The sequence below is a fragment of the Zophobas morio genome, unplaced genomic scaffold (assembly GCF_036711695.1).
Source record: "Zophobas morio isolate AGI-343-1 ecotype UQ-CSIRO unplaced genomic scaffold, CSIRO_AGI_Zmor_V1 ptg000241l, whole genome shotgun sequence".
NCBI lineage: Eukaryota > Metazoa > Arthropoda > Insecta > Coleoptera > Tenebrionidae > Zophobas > Zophobas morio.
Genome location: NW_026972345.1, coordinates 15,191 through 22,785, shown reverse-complemented (window position 1 = coordinate 22,785; position 7,595 = coordinate 15,191).

Below are 7,595 nucleotides of genomic sequence, written 5' to 3'. Positions count from 1 at the left end.
TTTAGGCTTCAATTTCCAGCGGCAAGAGTTCAGTACTTTGCCCTTTTCCACCGTCTCGCACGTAAACACTGGGCACGGACCTTTTCCTGAACAAGTCATGTGGCGGGTCGGCTCCTCACAGTAAACATAGTCTCCAACTTTCGAGCTAAACACCATTGGATAAGACGGCGTGAAAAGAACCTATCAGAAATACAGCAATATTATTTATCGAAATGATTTGCCAACAGTTAAAGTTTTTATAATATAAATTTGGGATTTTAAAACCATAAATATAATTACTACCCAAACGCTGTAATATATTTCTTCTTCAAGACCACTGAGACCAATATCTAAGCAAGGAGCTAATGCTTGCCCTAACAATTATTATTATTATTATTATTATTATTATTATTATTATTATTATTATTATTATTATTATTAATAGTAATTAGACAATTAACGTGCCGTGTGGAGTGCAGGCCACTTCCCTTATTCCTTTCATGCTTTGGGGGGATACCCACTCGTCCAAATTGTATAGTTGAACTTTAATTGGAGAATCGGATTTAGTAATCACTAAGGCTATCTTTGAATCCTCTTTGATAATAATAATAATTATAATAAATAATAATAATAATAAAAGTACTCGGATTCAAGGTTTTGCTAAGTCTGCTTCTTGTACTGCTGACTATTTTTTTATTTTTTCTACTTTCTTTAGGTGTATTTTTTGTTTTAGAGCCATTAACACAGCCTTCCTTTTTAACCACTAAACGAACTTTCCTTTCGGGGGGTTCTATTTGTTCGTAAGGTAGCATCCAATAGGGTTGTGAGATCATACACGGATTAGTTTGCGGATTGGCCGGCTGTATATCCAGGTGCTGAAAACTAGGAAAGCTAGTAATTAGGTCTGAAGGTGGCCGGTCATTGTCAACGTATTGCGGGAAAGTTTGGTCTGCAGCACCCTCACTACCCCCCGGCAGCAGCATAGGTAAGTTAATGGTGTGCCCTGAAAAAGCGTCGGTGTTAGCAGTAGATTTCATATGCTGTGACTGAATGGCAGAAATCAAATTCTCTCCACTATCGGCGGCGGGCAGTAAATGTTGGTGTTGGAGGGCTGGAAAGCCGATGGCCTGGCTGGCAAGAGCGCCCCCGCTGTTAGGAGCCAATAAACTTTGATCCAAAAATGCAGACGAGTCAATGTTTGGACCAGAAAAGGTATCGCTGCTGTCATTAGATAGTAGTGTTTCGGAATCGTAACCCGTCAAGTCGATGGCTGGTCCCATAATTAAGTTGCCATCGCTCATTGGCTGAAGGTTGGATAAGTTAATAGCCTGGCCCGTAAAGGCATCGCTACTGTTTGCTAACTGAAAGTTTCTAGAATACCCAGCACTGTCGACAGTGATGCTGGGAATGAAGTTATTGTATCCCCCTTTGAGGTTGAGTAGGTTATAATTATCTATACTATTTTCCCTAAAGCAAGTAAACAATTGTTAGCAAGTTTTACACTTGCTTGCGCCACATGCTTACCCTCCGGGGTCACCAATGACCATGTTCATTTCTTGGGGATTTCGAAACCACGGCGTCAGTAGGCCACTGTTCCCTACAAAGCTTGGATGGGTGTTATAATCTATACAAGTTGAGGCTTATTTTCGAGTGTTAAGAGTTCAAAGTAAATATGTAAATTGCTAAAAAAAAAATTATAATATATTAGCGTTTCGAGAGATTACCGATACTGTACTTTTGGTCCATCTTGGATAATTCCTTGAGGCCTGAGAACACCAGTAATAAAAACGTTAACTTTTAAGAAGCAAAAAAATAGTCTTCCTGAGCAGAATACTCACCAGGAGGCGATAATTCACTGTGAACTTCATCGTATAAATTGTCCAGATTGTGATCCATTAATAGCCAAGCCATGTTAACTCTAGTTTATAATACAAAGTAGTAGTCAATATCGGAAGTTTTATTACATCACTTCTATATAATAAATTATAGTAAAGCACCGGTAAATGTACGTGGTAAGATTGGCCTGTTACTATCTAACATTTCGACTATTCGAGCTATATATGGTTTATTATTACTCTGCATAATGAAGGTTTTTTTTATACAGCAGATGAATGTCTATAATTAAAGTACTATTAAATTTAGTATTTTGTATAACCTAAAGAAGAACTGGAGCTAGTTAATACTAGTAGATATATAGCTTAATAAAAAATCTTCTAAGGGTTGTTTAGTAAATAATACCGTTACCCATCAATGTAATTATTCGACTCAAGTAGAAATGAAGGTTAACTTAGCTTGTGAGAAAAACTAAGTTGAATTAGAATATTAAAGATATAGTACTGATTTGTTGGAATTTTTTTTCTCATAAAATTATTTGCGCCAACTAAATGTAATGCAAAAAAAAATAAGCAGCAATAATAAACCTTTTATAGGACTTACTGGACGCTCCTTTCAATAATGCAATAAATTACTCAAGTAATTAAGAATAATTCACTTTAACGGAGCATATATAAGTTGTTCCGCTATCTAAAATTATTATACAGTTAACTTTTCTCAGTTGAATTTTTTGAAGGATCCTTTAATTTAATTGGTTGGTTGATTTTTTAATCTCTCCGCCAGAAAAAAAATTACACTAGTTGGGTACACTTTTCTTACCTCCTTTGGAGCTTGTAGTTTTTACAGCTTCAAATTATAATAATCAAACTTTCTTAAAATATTTAATTAATTATAAAATATTGTTATAAGTAAATTATTTTTATTTTTATTATTATTATATATAAACACGTTTTGGGCTTGTTTATTAGAAAGGTCAGTTTTATCAACATTAAGATTCGGTATTCTGAGAAATGTATACATTGTTGTTTCATTTAATTTCCATTAATTGTTTTAACAAATGAATTAATCTATAAATTTTTTTTATTTATAACACTAAAATAAGTTTGTAGATGTATTATTTACGTTATTTGGTTTGCTTTGTAACACTTTCGTTAACGGCTAATTTTGTTTAATTCTGGGCCCTCTTCACTGATTAAAACATAGTGCTAGCTAGAATTATTGTGATAGGATAGGAATTATAGAATTTTAATAGAATTTTAAGTACAATTATAACTTATTTAATGCCTTGCAGCTAATAGTAATTTTTACACTAACGGTAATACAAGCCTTTGATGATTATATGGGAAGATTTACAATGAGTTTTACTAAGAATATATAACTTGTTGTTTAAAAGTTTGTGTGAACAAAGATAAAAAGAATATTTTTAGCTATTTTATAAGAGCGCAGTTTTTAACAAAGCGTTGCAAAGCATCTTGACTAAAAAGTTTATAACAAAGGAATTATTTTACTCTAATGTTTATTCTCTCAGAACTTGGCTCTTTATAATAATCAATTGCAAATTTCTTTTATTTATTTTAATAGTGTAGAGATTATATAATTAGTTTTAGATAAACTATTATTTAAAGCGATGAATGATGAAAGAAAAACTGGTTTGTCGCAATACTATTGCGGGATAGCAGTAAAAAGGTTTGTATATAATAGCTTAAACTAAGAATGTTAATATTAAAAACAAAAACTAAAAGATATCCTAATAAATAATTTTATAATATTTTGCTTTAGATATTTAAAAAAAAAAGCATAGTTATTATTGTTTGAAAGAGTGAAGCTGATTTTTATACACAGTAGAATAGTTTATAAATTTAGTGATAATGAAATTTTCTAATTAGCTACACTTGTATTTATTAAAAAAAATAAGGTATCAGATGCGTACGTTTATACTATAATTTAAGTTCCTTCAGGTATTTTATTTGAGAACTTAATAAAAGTATACTGCTATTAGTACTTTACAAGGATTAACTTTTTTAAAATTTAAAGTCAGGTTACTAACTCTGACTTAAATAGTGCGGGGCTCAATTGTTTCTTTAAACTAAAAAAATTTCTAGTTATTATTCTCCTAGGATTCATTTAGTTTTTTTTAAGAATATTACTAAAAAGTTTTTAAATTATTTTTATGAGTTATCTCCGTAATGGTTTAAAAAATAATAAAATTTTGGCTCATACTCCTTCCTAGAATAAATTTTGGTTTGGAGCTTATATAGGGGAGTTCAGTTTAATTAGTACAAAACGCAAGAAAAATTAAAATTACTAAGAAAAAAAGGTTGTTCAACGCTAATCGCTTATAATATCTTCTTATCGTTTTAGTTGAAGAATCTTAAAGAGTTTTTGAAAACATTACCAAACTCAGAATTTCGGTTGTATAAAGTTAATAGTAGAGAACTCCTGGCAGTTTAATCTGAGTAAAAATATTAATATTACATATTTCTTTCTTGTTCCTTGCTGAATAGCTCTTACGGTTATAATGCTAGAGCATGAATTTATTAGGTAAGACAGGTAGCAAATTTAAGTTGTTTTACTAGGAGCCCCTCAAGAGACCGCTGCGTCATAAAAATATTTTATGTTAGAAATTCAATGCTCAAAAAAAAAATAATAATCTGATTGGTTTAACTAACTTGCTTTTTTATTATTACTATTTTAACCTTATAGCGGTGTACAAAATTAATATTAGATTTAATATATAACGTTCATTGGCTTCCTTTGCGCTCATTAGCTAACAGAAAAAAATTAAAATATTTTCATTCTGTAGAGTGACAGCTCCCCTCCTAAAACTAAATAAACTTATGTAAAGGGACTATAAGTCGTAGGATTAAAAGAAGTATATTTCTTATTTAAAATTTTATATCTAATATCTCTATTTCTTGAATAACAAAATGAGGGAACCTCAAAACATATGGTAGATAGCGATCAGGAATTCAAATTTTTGATACACAACGATAAAGTTTTTTTCGCAGCTAAACATGTTAACAAGTCCATTACAACAAATCCTTCAAGTTCTGTTTCTATTTATTAAAAAAAAAAGATTTATAGAGCATGGCAAAGTAGAATGACTTGCTTTCACTTCTATATGCTGCTGTTTGTTTTAAATTTTTCTTCGCTGGCTTTGAAATAAATGGGTTCTTGAAAGTCCAATACTCTACCTCATATTATCTTTCGTATAGTTGTAAGGCCTGAAAATCTTTGATTTTTCTCTTTTTTTTTCAACTTTTCTTACTTAGTTATATATAATTACGTAATTTTCAAAGTTTGAAAATAAACTGTTAAAATTATTCTCATTTTAAGTGAGGACAGCGTGCTTGTTCGAGGGTGTAGCGCTTATCGGTTTAGTAACTTTAATTAGTCATCGTGAAAACTACAAGAAATGTAGGGCTTACTAAACTTACACACTTAAAATAAATATTTTGTTACATGTAAAAAAAAAATTGAATAAAATTAACTTTTTTTTTAAAAAAATTTTCTCCTTCTGGTTTTTCTTACAGTTAGCACTTCTCCTCACTTCTATACTCTTTTTTAAAGATATTTAATACTTAATTGGTATCTCAACGTTGAATACTTTGAATTATTATAACTTATTTCTTCTATCTGATGTAATAAACTTTAAACTCAGGTAGCTTATGGAGGAAATCTATCAATTTTATTAAGTTTGGATGAGTAAAGATCGTGTCAATTGTCAGATATTAATAATATAATTAAGGTTGCAAAGTTGCTAATATATAATTTTTGTTTTTCCTTTTTAATAGAAGCTAAACTTAGTTTTTTATGTTAAAGAAAAGTACATACTGCTTATTTATTAGTAGTTTAATAAGTTCCTCGAAAACTTGTAAATAGAACATTTAATGCTAAAATATTCAAGTCAGTTCAGCTAGAAATATAAAATTTCAATACCTCTAAAGAGTTTGCAGAGCGGAGATTTAGAATATTTATTAAATATTTAATTGTAATACTTGAAATTATAGAAAAGTTAAAAATAAAAATGACAAAAAACTTTTTAAGCAATGAAATTCATTTATTAAATTTAACAAATACTGAAAATAGCACAGCTATTCTTCGTTGCGTGGCTTGAATTAATATTAAATAAGCTCCAGATTACATAAGATCCACATATAATAAAGTAATTGTTCTATATTCTTAAAATTAAATTCGATTTTTACTTTTTTAAAAATCACGAATTTGGTATAAAACTAACTTAAAGCACTTACTAAAGGATCAGAGAGTACAGAATTAATTAAATCATCTGGTGTAAAATTTTCAAAAAATTTCAATTCTTCACTACTAAATAATTTATCACCAAAAGATTCCAAATCTGATCTTGTTAAAAATTTTATTAGATTAACAAGTTTTTCTTTGATTTCCTCCGGAAGTAAATTTTGCTGACAGTCCTGTAAACACCGTTTACGGGGAAAATCCAAAGTACTACTGTTATTTTTTGAACAAGCTTTTCTTTTATAATTTACATTCTGTGTGGCTTTGCTAATAGGAAATTCCAAAGTGTTACTATTTTTTCCAGAACTTTTATAATTCAAATTCCACGTGGCTCTGCTAACAGGCACAAATTCGGAATTCGGAATTATAAATTCTTCGTATTTACTAAAGAAATTATTCCACAATCCATCGTCTGTTGGGATGGCTCTAGAAGAAACGATTACGCTAATCCTGTGCTTAATTAATTTTGGAAGTGAAACGTGTTTGGTGTCTACTGCTGAGCAAAATTTTAAAGCTTCATTAAAATTCCATTTATTTTTATTAAGGCATTTTCCAGTACTGCAACGATTATAGAAAAAGAAAACGGGGTCCGAAATTGGAGTAGTAGAATTGTAAATATCCTTCCATGTTTTACTATTTTTATCGTATTTTACTTTACAAATGGGTGTAAATTTTAAAAAAATTTCATAACTTTTATTCTCTTCGAATCCTTGAAAACGTACCTAAACAAAATTAATTAAGAGAATTAGTTAGTTTTCCACAACTGTGCTAGTTGCCATTTAACATCTATATAGTATAAGCATCTATAGGCCAATTTTGAAAATAAATTATAAATTAAAATCAAAAAAGGAGCCAAGTTGAAATTATATAGTCCAAGTGTTTCTACGCAGATTCTCAAGACAAATTATATATAATTATCCAGAAAAAGCGCTAGTAATAAATAAGATTGTTTAATGGATTATACGCAGATCCAGAAACAAAAAAATAATTTATACTCAACCAATAAAAAAAGTGATTTATAATTAATTAATTTAAATCGCTCCAACGCAAATTTAGTTAAAAAAAAATCAAACAAAAAAATAAACCTCCAAGCAATTAGTCATCGACTTTGGTTTAGATTTATTAATAACTTCTTCTCTCAGCAGTGTGGAAGGCTGCCGTTTCCATTTCGAAAAGTAGTCGCACACAACTACCGTCTTCCTGGCATCCGGCAAGTTTTTTATCCACAATTCATCAAGCTCTTCCCGCTCGCAAACATACACACTTGACCACGTGAGTTTTGGAAAAATCACTCGCCCATTGGCGGAGCTAAAAAGTCCTGCGCTTATTCCATTAAGTAGAACATGTGGCTGTTGTCCAAGTAGACCAATCGGAATCCACACTTGCCCTGAAGATTTTTCAAAATCGGTGCCAGTTGGGGTGGAAATATCTAGCGGCGGAAAGACCGGAGAAGCGTCCGTTGCAGGCGAGGGATAGCGGAAGCGTATGCCTGACCCGTCACCGCTTTGAAAGTAAGAAAAGCTTTT